The sequence below is a fragment of the Manis javanica genome, chromosome 3 (genome assembly GCF_040802235.1).
Source record: "Manis javanica isolate MJ-LG chromosome 3, MJ_LKY, whole genome shotgun sequence".
NCBI classification, from domain to species: Eukaryota; Metazoa; Chordata; class Mammalia; order Pholidota; family Manidae; genus Manis; species Manis javanica.
In genome coordinates, this window is record NC_133158.1 from 101157991 (window position 1) to 101178819 (window position 20829).

At 42.6% G+C, this 20829-nt stretch overlaps 1 long non-coding RNA gene across 1 annotated transcript; it reads right to left on the reverse strand.

Moving 5' to 3' along the window:
- Nucleotides 1-8198: 8198 nt before the first annotated feature.
- Nucleotides 8199-20818, reverse strand: LOC108384928 (uncharacterized). Its single transcript, XR_012129262.1, has 3 exons — nt 20559-20818; nt 19957-20048; nt 8199-8413 (listed from the first exon to the last, which is right to left on the reverse strand). It is a non-coding gene; the product is annotated as an uncharacterized lncRNA (long non-coding RNA).
- Between the last annotated feature and the right edge of the window lie 11 nt (nt 20819-20829).

Genomic DNA, 20829 nt, shown 5'->3' on the forward strand with positions numbered 1-20829 from the left:
CCCATTCCCCACAACTTATCCCCAGTTACTCAGATACCACATGGAAACCACACAGTTCAAACACGTTACCACCACTTGCTTTCTTTTGGATCAGCAGGTCCTCTTGGAAAACAAAAGTACAGAATTCTTATGACTTCGAGAGTTGTTTTATGGTATCTGTACTGACCATCTTCTGTTTAAGAAAAAGGCTCTATCTCACAGTGAAACAGACTGCCTGTCTAATCCGCCAGGGTATGACAAAAACAAGGAACTTTCTGTTATATCCCTACCAGTAGGTCACAGGACATTCTTTAAGACATAACCCAGCCACAGGAGATAGCTAGTGACTCCTGTGGTATTCAACAAAATTCAACATCCATTCATGATAAAAACTCTCAACAGAATGAGTATAGAGGGGCAAGTACCTCAACATAATAAAGGCCATATATGACAAACCCACAGCCAACATCATACTTAAGAACAAGAAGCTGAAAGCATTTCCTTTAAGAATGGAAACAAGACAAGGATGCCCACTCTCCCCACTTTTATTCAACATAGTTATAGAGGTCCTAGCCATAGCAATCAGACAACACAAAGAAATAAAAGGCATCCAGGTTGGTAAGGAAGAAGTTAATCTGTCACTGTTTGCAGATGACATGATATTGTACATAAAAAACCCTAAGAAACCACTCCAAACTACTAGATCTATTATCTGAATTCAGCAAAGTTTCAGGATACTAAATTAATACAAAGAAATCTGTTGCATTCCTATACACTAATGATGAACTAGCAGAAAGAGAAATCAGGAAAACAATTCCATTCACAAGTGCATCAAAAAGAATAAAATACCTAGGAATAAACCTAACAAAGGAAATGAAAGACCTATACCCTGAAAACTATAAGACACTCATGAGAGAAATTAAAACAAGACACCAATAAATGGAAATACATCCCATGCTCATGGATAGGAAGAATTGATATTGTCAAAAGTTCATCCTGCCTAAAGCAATCTACAAGATTCAATGCAATCCCTATCAAAATACCAACAACATTCTTCAATGAACTAGAGCAAATAGTTCTAAAATTCACATGGAACCACAGAAGACCCCGAATAGCCAAAGCAATCTTGAGAAGGAAGAATAAAGCTGGGGATATTACGCTCCCCAACTTCAAGCTCTACCATAAAGCCATAGTAATCAAGACAATTTGGTACTGGCACAAGAACAGACCCATAGACCAATGGAACAGACTAGAGAGCCCATACATTTAAATAAATGTAAATGGATTATTGTCTAACTCCATACATAAAAGCAAACTGAAAATGGATCAAAGACCTGAATGTAAGTCATGAAACCATAAAACTCTTAGAAGAAAACATAGGCAAAAATCTCTTGAATATAAACATGAGCAACTTTTTCCTGAACACATCCTCTCAGGATGGGAAAGAAAAGCAAAAATGAACAAATGGGACTACACCAAGCTAAAAAGCTTCTGTACAGCAAAGGACACTGTCAGCAGAACAAAAAGGCATCCTACAGTATGTGAGAATATATTTGTAAATGACATATCTGACAAAGGGTGAAATAAGTCAAGCAGAGAAAGACAATACCTGGGTCTATTTTTAGTTTTTTGAGGAACCTCCATATTGCTTTCCACAATGGTTGAACTAGTTTACATTCCCACCAGCAGTGTAGGAGGGTTCCCCTTACTCCGCATCCTCACCAGCATTTGTTGTTCCTAGTCTTTTCAATGTTGGCCATCTTAACTAGTGTGAGGTAATATTTCATTGTGGTTTTAATTTGCATTCCCCTGATAGTTAGCGATGTGGAGCATCTTTCCATGTGCTTGTTGGCCATCTGAATTTCTTCTTTGGAGAAGTTACTGTTCATATTCTCTGCCCACTTTTTAATTGGGTTATTTGCTTTTTGGGTGTTAAGGTGTGTGAGTTCTTTATATACTTTGGATGTTATCTGACATATGTACCATAACTGTGTGGGACCCAGGAATCCCACTCCTAGAAATTTACTCAAAGAAAGTAAGTTCTCAGATTCAAAAAGACATATGCACCCCTATGTTTATTGTAGCACTATTTACAATAGCCAAGATATGGAAGCAACCTAAGTGTCCATCAGTAGATGAATGGATAAAGAAGTTATGGTACATATACACTATGGGATAATATTCAGCCATAAAGTGCAACAACATGGATGGAGTTAGAGGGTATTATGCTCAGTGAAATAAGTCAAGCAGAGAAAGACAATACCAAATGATTGCCCTCATTTGTGGAGTATAACACCAAAGCAAAACTGAAGGAACAAAACAGCAGCAGATTCACAGACTCCAAGGGACTAGTGGTTACCAAAGGGTAGGGGTGGGGGAGGGCTGGTCAGGAGGGAGGGAGAAGGGAAATGAACAGTATTATGATTAGTACATATGGTGTAGGAGAGGTCACGGGGAAGACAGTGTAGCATGGAAAGGACAAGTAGTGACTCTGTGGCATCTTACTACACTGATGGACAGTGACTTCAATAGGGTATGGAGGTTGGGGGGACTCGATAATATGGGTGCATGTAATAACCACATTGTTTTTCTTGTGAAACCTTCATAAGAATGTATACCAATGACACCTTAATAAAAAATAAAAAATAAAAAATAAAAAATAAAAACACTAAAAAAACTTACAGTCACATCAGTAGCTCAGAGTCAGCCCAAGTCAAACCACTACCCTATTGGTTCCCATAGATAATCCATTCTGGCTATCACTTGAGTCATCTGTACTCCAACCAATACTAAAATCAGAATGCCTGCTACATTGGCCTAATTTTATATCTGTCTTTGAAAACCTATCTCTGTTTCATTGATCCCTCCTGTAATAGATCATACCTTGTATGCAACCTCACTATTCTCCATTCCACACTAGAGGTAACCTATGGAGAAAATACACTATTTCTCCTGATATTTTAGGCTTCACACTTAAAAATTTTCAGCAGCCATTTGGGGCCTGAGGGGAAAAATAAAAGCAGTGGGAAAAGTTGCAGACCTAGGATATCGGGAGGTTAAGTGTTGATTTCCTCATTCTGTTGAACACTAAAACCTACTTTGGTTTGTTTTTTTACTTGAATTGAAACTTTTTATTCTTGGCTTTCATCCTTCTTAACAGATTAATTGGAAGCCTTAGTAGCGTTCTAAGAAGTTGGCTCCTGGAATCTGCAGGCACATCTTTTGGCAGATGGCTTTCTGCAGTTCTGCAGACCAAACCTAATTATGCGCTTTGAACTGTCATCTGAGTTTCTATTCGAGTTGCCAATGTTTGTCCATTTGATTCTCCTCCTGCCCATTAAGCAATTTTAGTGCATGAAAGAACATCTACACAAAAAGAATGTCAGGAAACCAACAGCCATTTGTTGAGAGCCATATGGGATATGGTGGGGCTATTCACCAAAAATCCATTTCTTTCCTTAAGCAAGAAGGAAAGATATAAAATTGGAGTAAAGAACTCAAAGTTCTGGACTAACACTTCTACAGGACAGTCTTTGGACAATTCCTTTCATATTAACAGAGTCTAATATATGCACTGAACACATTTCTACTTGGTCAAGCCACAGTGCACTTAGTCTATTGGAATAACACAAAAAATAAAATGCTATAAATTGGGGCCACCTAAATACTTCTTAAATAAGTAAATATTAAATATGTTTAAGTGTTCTTTCCTCAGTTTTCTTAAGTTTCTACAATGGGTCAAGTGCCACCCTCGCCCATTATCTCCTGCCAAATCCGAAGTTTGTCTGACTCACAGACAGAAAAGAAAGTAATCTTTCACTGATACTCCCTATATTCCTTCCTTGCTTAGCAATAGTAGCACCAGGGAAACAGAAACAAACAAACAAAAAGCAAAATTCAGCCACAGTTTATTTGTATACGCAATAGGTTTATTAAAAGTAAAATCACAATTCTCAGCAGTCACAAGAATGCTTTTTTAATGATAAGAGGGACTTCTTAAATCATTCAAATGATTTGGAATTAAGAATACTTAACTGACTTTTCAACCTATTTAAGTAGGAATGGGTGAGTTGAGAGAGCCTGTCCCTGGAACATATCCATCTACACAACAGAAAAGTTCATACTTTGTCTGAACTTTACATGTTTTCTAGTGCTTCAGAGCTTGAGTTGTGAGTTGGGATAATAGATCTCACTTCTAGCAATGTGACATTAGAAGTACCCAATATACCTATGAATGGCCATCCTAGCTAAAGAGTCAATTGATGTTCCAAAGAACAGCTTTTCCCTGCTTACTCCCACTGCCCCTGGGCATCCCCTCCACTTCACCATCTTTCCCTTCTTTAGTACTGTTCAGCAGAATATATATGGCTAATCAAGGTTCTGTTCCACAATTCCAATGAATGTGTGTGTGTGTTTTCCCAATCCAGCAAGAAATTCTCTAACACCAGCTGGGTGTCCTACAATTCAACTCAACTGTGACTCTACCCAGAGATCACATCAGATTCCCAGGTTGAGGGATTAGTCCTACAAGACAGCACCCCTGTCAGAGGCCAGTCACAAGCCCTTGTTGTCACCTGTGCTTCTAACCGACTGGCTTGTTTGGAGGTTCCAACAGCCTCCTTTTTGGGTTAGATTAACTTGCTAGAGCAGATCCCAGAACTCAGAAAACTAATTTATCCATTAGATTACCAGTTTATGACAAAGAATATTAAAGGATCCAAATGAACAGCCAGCTGAATACAGAAGGTAAGGTCCCAAACAAAGGAGCTTCTGTGTTCATGATATTTGGGGCTTGGCACGGTGGCACATGGAGGAGTACTGTTTCTCCAACCAAGAAGCTCTCCAAACCCCTCCTTTTGGATTTTTATGAAGGCTTCACTACACAGGCATGATTGATTAGATCATTGGCCATTAATGATTGGTTCAACTTCCAGCCCCTCTTCCCTCCTGGGGAATCAGGAGAGGGACTGAAAGTTTCATCCCTCTATTCATGGTCAATTCCCCTGGTTACATGGTCAGTTTCCACCTTTAGGGGATTTTGAAAAATCACCTCAATATCATAAATGCAGTGGTGATGGAAAGGAGCTTGTTATGAATAACAAGACATCCATTTCACACTTATGGCTCTGAAATGTTTTCAGGAACTGAGGACAAGAGATTAAATATAAAAAATGATGCTCCCATTGCTCTTATCACTCAGGAAAATTCCAAGACTTTTGGGAGCTGTGGGCCAGGAACTATGGACAAAATGTATGAGAAATACATTTTGGTTACTTGAATGACCAAATATATATGTATTTCTTATAAATCACAATAGCACAGCTGGTATCTTTCCAAACCCATCAATAATGTCACCAAAGCTGCCTGAGATCTGTGGTACCAAGCTTTCTATTCTTGCTGACTCACCACCCCTGTTACTTCACTCCAGCCAGGGTCCTTCAGTCCAACTTTCTACTGCATTCCCTTCAGTATCTGTCCATGCTCTATCATTTATACCTAACTGAAAGATCTGCCAATTCTCCCTCTCATTTATTTAAATGTAAATGTCTCTTCTTCATAAAACTATAAACATACTAGTTCCATAGTGTAATATATGCAACTGGACCTTAAACATTCTATGCTTCAATGTTCCTGGGAACAGAATAAGGTTTAGCAAAGAAATCTCAGCTCCCAGTTCTATCTATGTCTGAGTGAAAGAAGTTGCTTTATTGGAGTGCTGAGTTGGCCTTGTGAATGTGAGTCCCCACAGAAACAATCTTATGAATGACATTTCTTCATCCTCTATCAGGAACACTATAGTCCCAATGGGTATTTGTGGGCTTTTTTTGGGAAATTAACCACATTTACACCATGGCTGCTACAAGATTTACAACGAATATAAAACAACAAACTAATTCCTCAAAGGAGTGTAATCTAGTTTCCAAAATCTGGTTCTCCAGCCAGGTTGTCCCTCTTTTTGGCATCTCCACTTGGATGTCCTCCAGATGCCAAAAACCTAACATTTACACCTCACTGAACCTGCTTGTCCTCTATTCACTACTTAGTTAATAGCACCCTTATGCACTGATTGTCCAAACCTAGAAACCTGAGACAGCGTTGTTTCCTATTCCAAACAGCCCACATCCAACTGGGCTCAAATCCTGCTTATCCTTTCTCTAAAAGGCCTCCCAGACCTCTCTTAACCCCAACCTGAATTCAGACTCCACTAGATTTTACTGTAACTATGACAGTTATTTCTTCACTGGCCTCTTTCCTTTTGTTTCTTCCTAGTTTCTTTAGATCCACCCTTGGTACTGTCTGTAAAGTTTTCTTGCCAGAACATAGATAGAATTATGACAGGTCCTGTTTAGAACAAAAAATAAAACAACAATAACAACATACACACCCACCTTAGATGGCTCTTTCTGCTAAACCAAAAAACCTAACTTCAGAAGAAGAGATTTTTGCTTACTCTGGGTTACACTTGAGCAGCTTGTCAGCACATCTATGGCTTTTGCTGGCAGCAACTCTCTACAAGTCTCAGATGTGAGGGGATAGACTGCTCAAATGGATCTAATCTTCTCTCAGTCTTCCTCGAGTACCCTAGAAAAATCTACAGTGGACCCATCCTGACCATTCAAATTAATATGTGAAGATGTATAGAAGTCAAAGAGCCAAAGGGAAATAGAGAAGTCCACCTCTTGGGCTCAAGTGGGGACTCCTGCTATAGAAATAATCCATTGGCTTTCCTGTCTAATTCCAAATTTTTGAAGACCAGAGATGAATTTTGTATTAAAATGTGGTAGCTCCCTTTAATCACAATTTTTATGAGCTCTAACCCTTTCAGCATTTTCTTGATTTGTCTTTAAACTTACTAGAGTTTTAATAGCTTTTGTTTGAATTAAGTTGCTAAGGAACTGTATATATTTTCCTATTTAAATATGGTTGGAAAATAATTTAGAATGCCAACTATTTTCTCCAAGATTATAACTTCAAGCTGAAGTCTAAATATGGGTTCAAATTCTGGAAGAACGCTTCCTAAAAATTTAAATTAACTCAGTCAACAAATATGTTTTGAGCCCATATTTAGTACCAAGCACTAAACTAGACAGTGGGGCTACAATAGTAAGGGAAAACAGACATGTTCTCTGCCCTCATAGAGCCTACAGTTGGGTTTGTGGGATAGGCATTAATAAAACAATCAAGTAATTAACATTGAATGTTGTGGCAAGTGCTCTGACAGGGAAGTGCCTGGTACTTCCAGAAACTAAAATGCTGGAATTTGATTTAACCAGGGGTCTCTTAGGAGGGGATATTTGATCTGAAATGGGAAGGATGACTAGAAGATAACCACTTGAGAAGATCACATATTCCAGACAGAAGTGACAGCATCTGCTTAGTGGCTCTTGCAAGGGGCTGGAGAGGGATAACCAAAATGAGTTTGGAGAGAGAAGTAAGAGCTAAAACCTTTAAAGTTTAGGAGTACCTTTATAGTAAACACAACTGAAGCTCTTGAAGAGCTTACCTTTATGGGGAAGGAATGTGCTACTGGTTATGGTCTAATCAAAGAAAGGGGGACCTATGCTGAATTCCATCTCTGACTCCTGAAATGCCTTATTAACACTTTAATGTCTCCATGACTTCAGTTTCTTTACCTATAATGAGTTTACCTAATGTGTGTCATCTCAAGTTTTGTAGAGCTATTTTAAAGAACAATGAGTTATAATTGCTGAGTTCTTTGAACTCCTTGGATAAAAGATGTTATACAGCCTATAAATGTAAAGCATTGTCATTATTTATCAGACATAAAGCTGTCTCTAGCCAAAAAGAAACTAGTAAAATATAAATATTTGAGACTCCCTCCACTTTTGTAATATTTAAATATATAATCTTGGTATATATTAAATGGGTTTAATGCCGGTAAATTCAGCATCTTTGATCTAAAAAGCCCAGCGCACTGCGTAAACATTAAGTCATATTCTTAAAACATCCTATGTGTATGCCATAAATACCAGCCATTATAATTCTCCCTGAGGATTATTACAGAGTTCACAGAGTTTAATTTTCTTTCTAAGGGTCACCACCACAGTTAGTATAAAATTCCAGAGAGAGGATATAAGATCCTGGCTTATTCTGCAGTCCAATTTCTTTTTACAGAAACAAGCAAAACAAAAACACCTTAAATTAAAATATAAACTACAGAACACAGATGAAAGGAAAGGAGCGACACATAGCAGCAATTCACCGGAGAGTTCCGCCTTTATTAGGGAAAGTTGCTGGGTTATATAGGAAGGGGCATGAATTGATTGAGGTGTCACTTCTACGGGGCTGGTGGCTGTTGGCTAGGTGCTGGGATTGGGAGCGGGGCGAGAGGTGATTGGGCTTCAGGTGGCGCCGGCGGGAACTGAGGACCCTGAAGAGAAGCCGGAAGATTGCCATCTTACTGGTGGGGACCCTTCATTCCCCCCTTTCTCCTCTATGGGTTTGTGGACGTTGCTTTCTCTCTGGTTGCTTCCTGCTGAACAGGGGCAGAGAAGGGAGTGAGGGCTTGAGGATTGGGAGGAAAGGGTTGATAGGACTCCCCACAGTAAGGATGAGTAGATGTGGACTTCTTCAGGTTGGAAATCAATGAAGGTTCCCTGTAGCCATAGGTTGAGGACCTGTTGATTACAATGGTGCCAAGAGGATATGGGTGTCAGGAGCCAGGCATCTGCAGCCATTGTTTCCAGGAACAGTTTCTAGTGGAGAGAGGGGTCCATCTCAGCATGTGGTGAGGAGGTCACGTGAGGGTGAGGGATCTTCTGTGGCCAGAAGCTGGTAGTTCCTGAGTAAAAGCTGGTTGAAAGCTTGATTAGAGATTTTTCTGACTTGGGATTTGATGAACTTTATTATACAGGGTAAGAATAGACAGGCGAGAAGAATGATTATTATGGGGCCTGCAATGGGCCAGAGCTAGGTGAGGAGGGGGTTTGTTAGTATTGAAGAGAATGGGTTGGAATTGGAAGCAGAGTGGAGGCTGGAGGCAAGGTCAGTGAGTTTGGTAATCTCAGTTTCTACAATGCCGGATTCGTTGATGTAATAGCAGCACTCTTCTCAGAGGAAGACGCAGGTGCCACCCTTCTCGGCTGTAAGCCGATCTAGGGCCCGCCAGTTTTGAAGGGTGACTTTAGCTAGCGAAGTGACCTGTCTTTGGAGAGAGGCTAGGGAATCGGCAGTGGATGTCAGGGCTCCCTCAAGTTTGGTGTTGAGATCTCTAACTGCCTATAGAGAGTGACCTAAGGCTTCTCCCGAAAACCCTGCCCCAATGGCTGAGGTGATCAAAGAGCTACTGACCATGACGGGAAGGAAAGCAGCTCTTTTTGTGTGCGAGGGCAGGGGAGGTTGGAGCTCAAGAAATTCTGCCATGCTGTAAAGTGTAAACTGTGGGATTAGGGTGACAAGAATGCAGGGTGTATCGGAGTTGAGAGGCACTGAGTTGAAAAGACTGCCATTACACCAAAAGAGGGGTGTAGATAGAGAGGCAGTGAAGTGCGCTGGAGGGGGGTGGAGTTGGGCTTATACAGTAGTGGATGGTGAGATTATCTGCGTATTCTGGTTCCCATAGGGGTATGTCTGCCAGGGGGCAGAGGGGTTGTCCTGCATGGAAGGAGTAGTTGGAAATATTAAGGGGCACGGCGGCCAGCAGTGGGCGCTGTAGTGATGCACACAAGAAACAATTGACTGTGTTAAGGGTGTGGTTGAGAAAGATGGTGGTGTCCTGAATGAGCTGTAATGAAGAGTAGGAGGAATGGGAAGAGGGGAGGGGATAAGAAGATGAAGAGGTGCCATCAAGAGTTTGGATAATGACTTTTTCGGAATGTCTGCTATCTGATGCAACTTGAGAGATCTGGGAATGAGAGGGAACATACTTTTGAGAGATATGAAGGGTACCGTGGGGGGTCGAGGACCCCCCGTAGTAAACTGAGGCTGTGACTCTGGCAGCCCATCGAGAGTCCCAGGGATCTGGGATTGATAAGGAGAATGAGCCGTTGGGGTATTTCATAAAACAGTTGGAGGAGTAATACTGTGGGTACTGGAAGTTACCCATGTAGTGAATTGCACAAGACCAGTAGGGACATCCCCCGTAGGTGTCTGGCCATCTCCTGCAATAGGCTTGTTTTTGGTCATAGAGGAAGCAGAGGTAGGGAGAATAAGGGTAGCTGCTAGTGAACACTTCAGTGGAGGGAGGAAAGTGGAGGTATAAAGGCTCAGAGCAGCTTCTCAGAGGGCAGTCTGGTGTGGCAATGAGGGCAGTAACTTTTGTTTGATGCTGTGTGTAAGTGTCTCTGACTTTGAATCGCCATACAAAGGAGGCTGGGGTGGCGGGGAAGACAATAAGAATGAGGAAAAAAGCGAGAGAGCAGTAAAGGAGGAAAAAGTCATGATTTGGTTATGGATGGCAAAGGGGGTGAATGGGATTTTGGAAAAAAGAGGACAGTAAGGTGAGGAGTCTGGAGGGAGGGAGAGTCTGTAAACTTTTGTAGGTTAAGAGATCTTTTAGGTGATGTGGGGACAGAATGGTAAGGGACGCCCTGAATGTCAGTTTATGAGCTTCTTTCTGCAAGAGCTGTCTAGCGGCTAATGCTCGTAGGCAGGGGGCCCATCTCCAAACTGTGGGGTCTAATTGCTTGGAGAGATAAGCTACTGGGGCAAAGGATGGGCCATAATATTGGCCTAGGACTCCTAGAGCTTGACTGGACCTCTCATGAATGTATAATGAGAAGGGCTTCGACAAATCAGGAAGATGGAGAGCTAGGGCTTCCACAAGGGCTTGATGGAGCTTAATGAAGGAGTGTCGGGGTGAGGAGGATAATGGTTTTTTAGGGGGGCTCTTGCTGAGGTCACATAGGGGTCTTGCCAACAGGGAGCAGGGAGAAGTTAGGGATCTACGTTCTAAAATATCTAGCCAGGCTTAGAAAGGAAAGGATTTCTGTCTTGGTTTTGGGAATGGGCAGGTCAGAGAGGAGCTATTTTCTGTCTAAGGTAATGGACTTTCTTTGTTGAGATAGAAGGAATCTGAGGTAAGTGACAGAAGGGGAAGAGATTTGAGCTTTGACGGGGGATACTCGGTAACTTCTGGAAGCTAGAAGGTTAAGTAGGGAGGCAGTGTCAAGTTGAGACTGTTCCCACGAGAGACTGCAGAGTAGAAGATTGTCTATGTATTATAAGGTGGACTTGGAGTGATCATGATGAAACTGTTTGAGGTCCTGAGCTAGGACCTGTCTAAAAATATGAGGACTACCTGGGAAGCTTTGTGGCAAAACTGTCCAAGTGAGTTGTTTAGAATGTCTTGTGTATGGGTCCGTCCAGGTGAAGATGAAAAAATCTTGGGAGCAGGGTTCTAGAGGGATAGAAAAATGGGTCCTTGAGATCTAGGACTGAGAAGTGGGATGCTGAGGCAGGGATCTGTGATAAAAGGCTGTATGGATTTGGAACTAAGGGATGGATAGGGACAACGGCTATGTTGATGAGGCAAAGGTCTTGGACAAGGCGGAAAGATCCGTTGGTTTTTTTAACAGCTAATATGGGAGTATTAAATGGGGAGTGAGTGGGTCTGCTTGAATGATGGGTTGGAGGCCTATGAGGGCTGAAGTGGTTAGGGGGTATTGGGCCTGACAGATATACTGAGAGGGGTCACATAATTTGATAAGAGGCAGGGGGACATAGGGCCATGGAGGGGCTTGTAATGTCCCAAACTTTGGGATTTACAGGGTGTATGAGGGCAGAACCGGAGCTTTCATTGGGTAGAGGGGGGTCGTCAGCTATGAGGGCCATCAGAAAGGGAGTACTGGGGGCTGTGGGAGTGGATATAGTTATGGAAATGTGGAGGAGGGAAAGGATGTCTCGTCCTAGTAAAGGGATGGGACACTGGGGCATAACCAGGAAGGAGTGGAGAAAGGTATGGGATTGTCTAGGATTGTGCATAAAAAAGGGGGGGGGTTTTAATGGGAAGATCTGTTTACCTCCTACCCCGACTACAGGAGTAATGGCTGGCGTGGTAGGGCCCCGGTATTCTCACAAGACTGAGAAGGTGGCTCCTGTATCTAGGAGGAAGGAGATGGGGCGACCATCTACTGTTAAAGTAACCCTGGGCTCCTGTTTGGTGATGGAAATGGTCGGGCGAGAAGCCCCCGGGCCCCATCAATCTTCTTCTGCCAGCCCCACTATGGCGGGCTTAGGACGGGGGTTGTTCGTCCAGCCTCCCCTTCGGGTGGTTGGGCAATCAGACCCCTAGTGGCCCTTTTTGTGGCATCTGGGGCATGGGGTGGTAGGAGATCTGGGGGAGGGGCACGCCCTTCACCAATGTCCCTCTTTTCCGCACTTGAAACAAGCTCCTGGGGGGGGGCTTGTCTGTAATGGGGGGGCCCAGGTTGTGGTTTTATCAGCTGGGCCAACATCTGGAAATTGGCCTGGTCAGCCTTTTGTTTACGGCGTTCTTTCTCCTCCTCCCGGTTATGGAAGACTTTAAAGGCCACTGTTAGGATCTCAGTCTGTGGGGTAGCGGGGCCCTGTTCTAACTTTTTGAGTTTAGCTTTAATGTCGGGGTAGCTTTGAGCTAGGAAGTATGTCATAAGGACATGTCTTCCTTCAGGTGTTTCTGGGTCCAGGCTGGTATACTGTAATAGGGCTTGAGTGAGTCTGTCTAAGAACTCGGAGGGGGTTTCGTCTCTCTTTTGAATTATGTCTTGGAGTTTTTGAAAATTGACTACTTTACGAGCTGCCTTTTTCAGACCTGCTATTAAGCAGGAGGCAAAAATATCTCGAGAGCTGAGACCCATGGAGGTGTTATAATCTCAGTGTGGGTCTTGTTCCGGGACAGCAGTGGGGCCAGGGGGATAGGTGGGGTCAGTCCTGTGGGTTTCGGTAGCGTGCGTTTGGGCGAAGTCCCAAGCTCTTCTACGCTCTTCAGGGAGGAGAGTATTGACCAGGAGCATGAAAATGTCATGATGCGTGAGGCTGTAAGACTGGAGGGTCCATTGAAACTCCCTGATGTATGTCGTGGGATCAGTGGAAAAGGAACTTAGGCGTTTCTCTAGTTGGGCTAAATCTCTTAAGGAGAAAGGGACGTGAATGCGCACGATGCCTTCGGATCCTGCTACTTCCCGGAGTGGGGCGATAATTTTGGGAGGCTCTCGGGACCGAGTCTGAGGGGGACTGAAGGGTTCTGGCTCAGTCTGTGCGGGGGAAACAGGTGATGGGGGCAAAGCCACGATAATTTTGGGAGGCCCTTGGGACCGAATCTGAGGGGACAAAGATGGACGAGGCTCTTGGAACTTAGTTAGAGGGGGGCTGAAAGGCTCAGGCTCGATTTGCGGGAGAGGGGGAGGTGAGGGGGATGGAGGAGGAGGGGGGGAAGTGCAGGAGGACATGGTGGAGGAGGGGGAAGGGAGAGGATGGGAGGCTTCTGGGGGGGTGGAGGCGGCGGCGGCAGAGGAAGGGGGAGGGGCTTTTGTAGGAGAAGAAGGGGAAGGGAGAGGACAGGAGGCTTCTGCCGCGGGGAAAGAGGCAGTGGTGGCAGCGGTAGAGGAAGGGGGAGGGGCTGTTGTAGGAGAAGAAGGGGGAGAGGACGGGAAGCTTCTGCCGTGGGGGAAAGAGTCAGCGATGGTGGCAGTAGAGGAAGGGGGAGGGGCTGTTGTAGGAGAAGAAGGGGAAGGGAGAGGACGGGAGGCTTCTCCCGTGGGGAAAGAGGCGGCAGCGGCGGCGGAGGGTGGAGGGGTTGTAGGAGGGGGAGGGGCCGAAGGGGGAAGTCTGTATGGCAGAGGCTCATCGGCTGGGTCAAAGGTAATTGAAGAGGGACTGGGAGTGTGTGGAGGGGAGGGAGACGGCTTGCAGGCTAGGAGAACTTGGGGCGGGGAGCAGGTGGTGCAGAGGCTGGGATTTTGAGCTAGGAGGCGAAAAGCTTCCATATAGGGAATCTCCTTCCATTTTTTCAGGCGCTGGCAGTAGTTAAAGAGATTGCGAGTGATGTTAGGATCAAGAGTTCCCCCTGCAGGCCATTGGTTGTTATTGTCTAGGGGGTATGTCGGCCAATTTTGGGAGCAATATTTACGGAGAAGTTTTGGTTTTATATCAGGCGTCAGGGAGAGGGTAGCCAGATGCTTAAGCAGGCATTCAAGAGGTGAACTTTCAGGGAGGGATGAGGAGGCTCCCATGGCTAAAGGACAGAGAAGGAGACAAACAGGGGAAGATGAACAGAGATCCTCGGACTGGAAGCAGACCACAAGGAGACAAAGGGCGTCCCCGATGATCCTTGGTGGTCTGTGGAAACTCGTATACGAGTCGGAATTTCTTAGGAAGTGTGGGTCGTCACCCAGACTTCCCTAAGAAGGCAGAGTGCCGGAGTCACGAGGTACCTAGCGCTAGGCGTTTTCGGCGGACAGAGCAGAAGGAGGAGGGGGGGAAAAGGGAGCGTTCTCATCCACAAAGGAGTCACCTCGTTTATGGCTGTTGGAGGGGGGTGCCTGAGAGTCGGCCGCAGCCGTGAAGGCCTGAGGCAGGGATTTATGGCTGTTGGAGGAGGGGCCTGAGGGTCCGCCGCAGCCATGAAGGCCTGAGGTGGGGAGAGTTCCCTCCTCATCCCCGAGTGTCAGGGCCTTGCCAGACGATCACGGTCAATGGCACTGCGATAGCTCGGGGAAGAGTGGCCCCCTCCGGGGGGAAAACTTACCTAAAGGCCAGAGAGGAGTGGTGAGTGTGAGGAGCCAGCGCCGGAAAAAGAGGACGAGGGCAAGCTGCTGCTGGTGTCGAGGGTAAGATGGGGCCCAGTTGGGGTGTCCCGTCTCCCGGGTTTCGGCACCAATGAAAGGAAAGGAGCGACACATAGTAGCAATTCACCGGAGAGTTCCGCCTTTATTAGGGAAAGGTGCTGGGTTATATAGGAAGGGGCATGAATTGATTGAGGTGTCACTTCTACCGGGCTGGTGGCTGTTGGCTAGGTGCTGGGATTGGTAGGGGGGCGAGAGGTGACTGGGCTTCAGGTGGTGCCGGCGGGAACTGAGGACCCCGAAGAGAAGCCAGAAGATTGCCATCTTACTGGTGGGGAACCCTTCAACAGAGATGAAGGAAGAGCTCAAATAAAACAAGCAATAAACTTTTACCCCTAGGTAAATACCTTATCTCTTATCTCTAGATACAGGCAAATGTAGTACTAGAAAAGTAGAAGAAAAGCAGAGGAAAAGCACTGGGGAAGATGACACCAGGACAAAGACTTTTGGCAAAAGAGGCGAAACAGAGGCAAAGAACAGTAAGAGGGAAATTTATAAGTTTACTTCTTCCCTTCCCTTTCCAAGGAAGCTCTTAATATTATTGGTATCACCAGAACAATTTACATCAAGGGCGGCAAGAGGGAGGGAGACAGACAATGCCCAGAGACAACTCAGCCAGGGTTTGTGAAAATATTTGCATTTCTTTTAAAATCATAAAAAATACTAATATAATCCAGCCTTTTTCATCAAAAATACTAATATGATCCAGCCCTGATTAAATTTGTCTTTATACCAACACAATTGTAAAAGACAATTTTATAATTTGTGTGTGTGTGTGTGTGTGTGTGTGTGTGTGGTAGGAGGGGTCCAGAAAAGCAAACTACCCAGGGCCCGTGAAAGTCAGAATGTGGCCCTGGAAATGCCCTAACTTGGATATTTTTGAGGAAGTCCTTGACAAGGATTTATTTATTCTAACCAGACAACCAGAATCTCACAAAAGCAACCAAATATAATGTTTTTCAAGTGATTCAACAAACTAAACGGAGCAAGCTAGATGAAAAAACCTGGAGGGCTATCAACAAAGGAAGACATGGTTTGATTTCACTATATAGCTCATCTACACAGCACGGGAGTGTTATTTCATTTAAAAGGGCTATTGAAGAGATGAGAGTCATATGACTCATCTGAGAATTTATAACTGTGACTCTTCCCTCACTGGTTTCTGAACCAAGTTTCTTCAGCTGATTTCTGAATCAAATTCACAGTAACTGTGTCATCTAAGAAACTTAATGCCAACAATTACTTTAAAATGTTTCCTGAATTGGTAGTGCCCCTAAAAGCTAATACAAATCCTCTCTCAAGGAAAGCACTTAAAATCTTCAAACATTCACACAAAGTTCCCCAAACATGAGCTTACAATAAGAAATAATCATAAACATGAAAAAAGCCTAACATAAGAATCTATATAAACAAAAACAAAATGAGATGTACAAAGATTTCAAATCACATAACTATTGCACATAATATATATTGTGTTGAGTATGTTCAAAGAAATGTTAAGAGATATTTGGAAATATGTGTGGAGAATAAGAAGCTAAACAAATATGAAAAATATTAAATATATATATATATATGAAAAATATAATTGAAATTAATACCCATTCGGAGAATTAAATAGTAGATTCAACGTAACTGAAGAGCTAAGTTGTTAACCAGAAGATAAAACTGAAAAATTACCTGAAATTCAGCTCAGAATATCAAATACATGAAAAATATAAGAGAATAATATGTGTAGGATAGAATAAGGTACTGAAACATATGTCTAATTGGCATCTCAAAGGATGATGATAGAGAGAATGTGGGAATAGCAATATTCAACAAGAATTTGAAATTTGAGATTCTTCCAGAATTGAGGTATGATAGGAATTCTCTCAGGTTCCAGAAAATCCAAATTAGACACATTGTAATAAAACTGAAGAACAAATCAAAGGGATCTTAGAAACCACCAGATAAACTACAAGGTTGGTTAGATTCATTTCATTAGTGCAGCAAAGGAAGCCAAAATCTAGTGGGAAAAAAAGCATTGACAGAAAAGACCAATAATCCTCAAATTCTATACAAAAATATTCTACCTTTTTTAGAATTAGGGCAAATTAAAGATAGATATATTTAGACAAACAAAAACAAAGTTTATATTCAAGAGATCCTAGGTATAAGAATTTGTAAAGGACATACTTCTGGAATCAAATCCCAGGAGTGGTTTGAGACACAAGAAGAAATGATGAACAAAAGATATGTAGACAAATCTAATTAGACATCAGCTTTGTAAATGACAATGTATAATTTATAAGGTAGACCAAACAAAACACTGGGTTACAATATAAATTAGGAGGGGGATTTGATAGGAGTTAAACCAGTCTAAGATCTTGTATTATGCAGAAAAAGAGTAAAGATGTGAATTCTCTTCAGATTTTTAAAACTTCAGTATGCATGGGGGTATTTCACTCCAATTGAGGTCAGACTTTTTAATAAAGATGGAGAATTAAACACATGCATTTGCCTCTATTCCTCTCAAAGAATACCTTGTTAAAATTACAGTAAATGGACTTTTTAAAAAAAGGCCTCCAGGTAAAAGGACAAAGATAACAGGGCAGAAGATAAAAACAGCAAATTTTTGGAAACCAAGAAGCAGACGGTGAGTTAACTGACTGAATGCACTCAAGAAAGCTGAATTCTAAGTCAGCAGTGGTTCAGATAAACCTTCAAAGTTTCAGAATTTCGTGGCATCAGACACATTTGACAGTGTGTTAGGACTGAGGCTTAAACAGGATGATTGGTTCAAAGTTAGTTGAAAAAGAGTTAAACACTGAGATTCCACCTTTACCCCTTTTGTAACCTGGCATAAGCCTGGATGGGTAAAAAGAGGGTCTTCGACAGGAGATATCAAGCTGGGTTAGGGAGGGGATACTATAATATATACAAGGATTTATATAATAAGGTTATATTATATAACCAGTGCTCTTCCAAACATTCTTCCAGAAAGCTGGCCACCTGTTTTTTTTGGTGACAGAACTTTTCTAAATTTTACTGAGGGTCTCCTCAGACTGACCCAATCTGAGACCACAATAAAGAAGTATCACCTACAAGCCCACAACTTTCCATATACTTTCAATATTTTTTTTCATGCCTTTACTTAACCTTTGAGCAGAAAACCACAAATTAACAGGAATTGGAGGAAAGCAACTATATAATATGAAATGACACAGACCAAAACAAAGCAATTGGAATAAATAAAGATTATTCTTGAATAAGAACATTTTAAAAGCCATCAATAAAAGCCTCAGTTTTGGTTTGCATAAACATCACTTTTTTGTATTTACAATGAAATCTATGTTACTGGGAATCTAAAAAAAAATTATGGTTCACTGGCTAAAGGTTGATTAATAAATACTATAAACATGGCATAAAACTAAAAATGTATGTATTTATAAACTCATTTGCTTAGGGGTAAGTAGATGATTTAGATGGCAGTAACCCATAAAACCAATGTTATTGGTGATATAAGTAGAACACACCTGTGAGAAACCATCATTTCTTCTTAAACAGCACTATCATTTTCCAGAAAATGTAAAAATCAGCAGTGCTGTGTATGGAAGTTTCTTGCTTCACATGCCTTCATATTCCAGGATGGGAAGAACTTTTAACTCTTAAGCATGTGATCATAGGATTTTAATCATCTATAAGTGTGTTGACAAATCCATTACTACAGAGAAATCTTTGTAAGGACAGATGCTATATTAACCACAGAGTTATTTATGTCTTTATAATTATCTCCTTCTGATGGACCAGGAATTACCTTTCTGCTGCTTTAAAGGCTATACAGTGTGGAGTAGTTGGTGCTTTACTAAGACAGGACAATTTATTTAAAGTACGCTGTTTGTTAGCTTGGTTTGAGGACACCAATCAATAATCTGCATGTTCCAGAACTACTGCGATTATCTCATTACAGCTTCCACGAGACAAGCTGACAAGAGCAGCAAAGGCTTTTTAAGATGTCATTAAGAAGTTTTGGAATAACTGCATAATTTTAGCTACTCTTTATATGCTGCAATATAGTCAAAGTCTAAAGAGAACTTCACATAACTGTTTTCCCCAGCTTTAATATAATTTTTTAAAGAAGTAAAATAAGATAAACTACTACTTTCAGTTATGTAAATTGTAGGGATAATACATTTGGAAAAACTTGTGTTCAGTAATCTAAAGTATAAAACATTAATTTTGTAAAATTTACATTTAAAAAAGTACATTCTAACAAGATGAATTAGGATGTAGTGACTTGTGAGTTATTGCATGGTTATTTAAATATTTTTATTAATATATGTCATTAATTATATATAGATTAAACATATTCAATTCAACAAATACTGGAGAACCTATTATGGGTTGTGCTTCCAGGAATGACAAAGGTGAATAACAGTACCTTTTTTGGTTTCTATAAATACTCAGAGTAAGAGAAATGATTGATAGGCATGAAAATGCCTACCACAGAAAGCAAAAGGTAAGGATTGTTAAAAAAAAAAAAAAAAAAGTACCAGAAGGAAAGGGGTTAAAATGAAAATCCTTTTGGGTAATTTGAAAGATTTCCTCTAGTACTGATTAAGATCCCTGAGTAGCAACTTTATAACAAATGTGTGCTACTCTGAAGTGATCAATGCTAGAAAAGTTCTCATAAAACAGTCTGAAATAGCTATGAACAACTTTCATGCTCAGTCTTTTCTAATTCCACAAAGTATAATGTGTTGAGTAAAAATTAAAGTTCCAAATGTTTTATACCTTCAACTATATACAATAGAATTCCTTTTTCTTCAACTAATAGGAAGCCCTAGCAGTTTCTCTGGACTTTTTTTACATCCGTGATTCCACTGGAGATAAGTTAATCAGCATCACCAGAGTCTGGACTCAGGTATTGGTATTTTGTTAAAGTTCTCCAGATAATTTTAACGTGCAGGTAGGGTTGCAAACCCAGGCTAAACTGCAGTTGGACAATCTTGGTCTTCCTTATAAGTGATTTACTGTCTCTTTGATGGTTCAATAAATAAGAATGCTCCAATATTTTTTATTAGCTTCCATTTTACTGAGGCCTATGTGCCAGGCACGGTGCCAAGCATTCTTTTGTGCATTATCTCATCTGATTTTCGTAGCTACTCCTGAGGTAGGCCCAGTTACTGCCCCATTCCGTGGCCCAAGAACTTACCCACTGCGCTACACTGCTTCTCTGCTCTTATTCACTCCTGATAAGGAATTCTTGGGAACACCAACCTCTCAGCAGTTATAAATAAACGTTATCTGAAAAGAGCAACCAAGAATACAAAATGACACTAGAACAAGTGTGGAGGGCACCAGGAGGCAGAAGCCACATTCCAGGGTTCACCCAACGATTGGAGATCTCTAACTCCCCGGCCGCGGCACCGCCGCACCCAAGCCGTTAATCAGCCCTTCTTAGCCCGACTTGCCAAGCTCACTGATATTTGTTGGACAATTTCAGGGCTAGAATAACCTTTAAATAAACGGGGATAGAAAACCCAATCAGGATATTTCCCAAATGAGTAGTTGCAATTTAAGGGTTCAGTCATTACTGGACATGGGGAAAGCCTTCGGGAACCGCCTTCCCTACATCAAGCCCACCGACTCAGAGACAATAACAAATGCCCAGGGTTGCTCAGTTCTCCTCCCGGAGAGCTTTAGGTGGGAGACCCCGCCTCCACAGCGAACCACCCGAGGTGGGACGCGGGGACGGAGGCCCTCCCACCTCCTAGTGCCCGGAGGGGGTAGAGGGTGAGGGCAGGCGGGACCGACCTTCCGGAAACGGGGGCTGCCTGGCAAGTATTGTCCGGTGCCGCGCCCCTAAGCAAGGATGCGACCGCAGTTTCAGCTGTCTAGGGAGGGGCTGGCTCGACCCTCGCGCACAAACCGAGATTTAACTGAAAGCACCGAAGCGGGTACCCCAGCTTAGGCTTGGGGAGCATGGCTGCCGGCGCACCTCAACGCCTAGCGCTGTGGGCTGGGGAAGTTCCGCATTCAGGAGGTTCCCCGGGGCAGCCCTCGCCCAGCGCCGGGTTGCCACGGC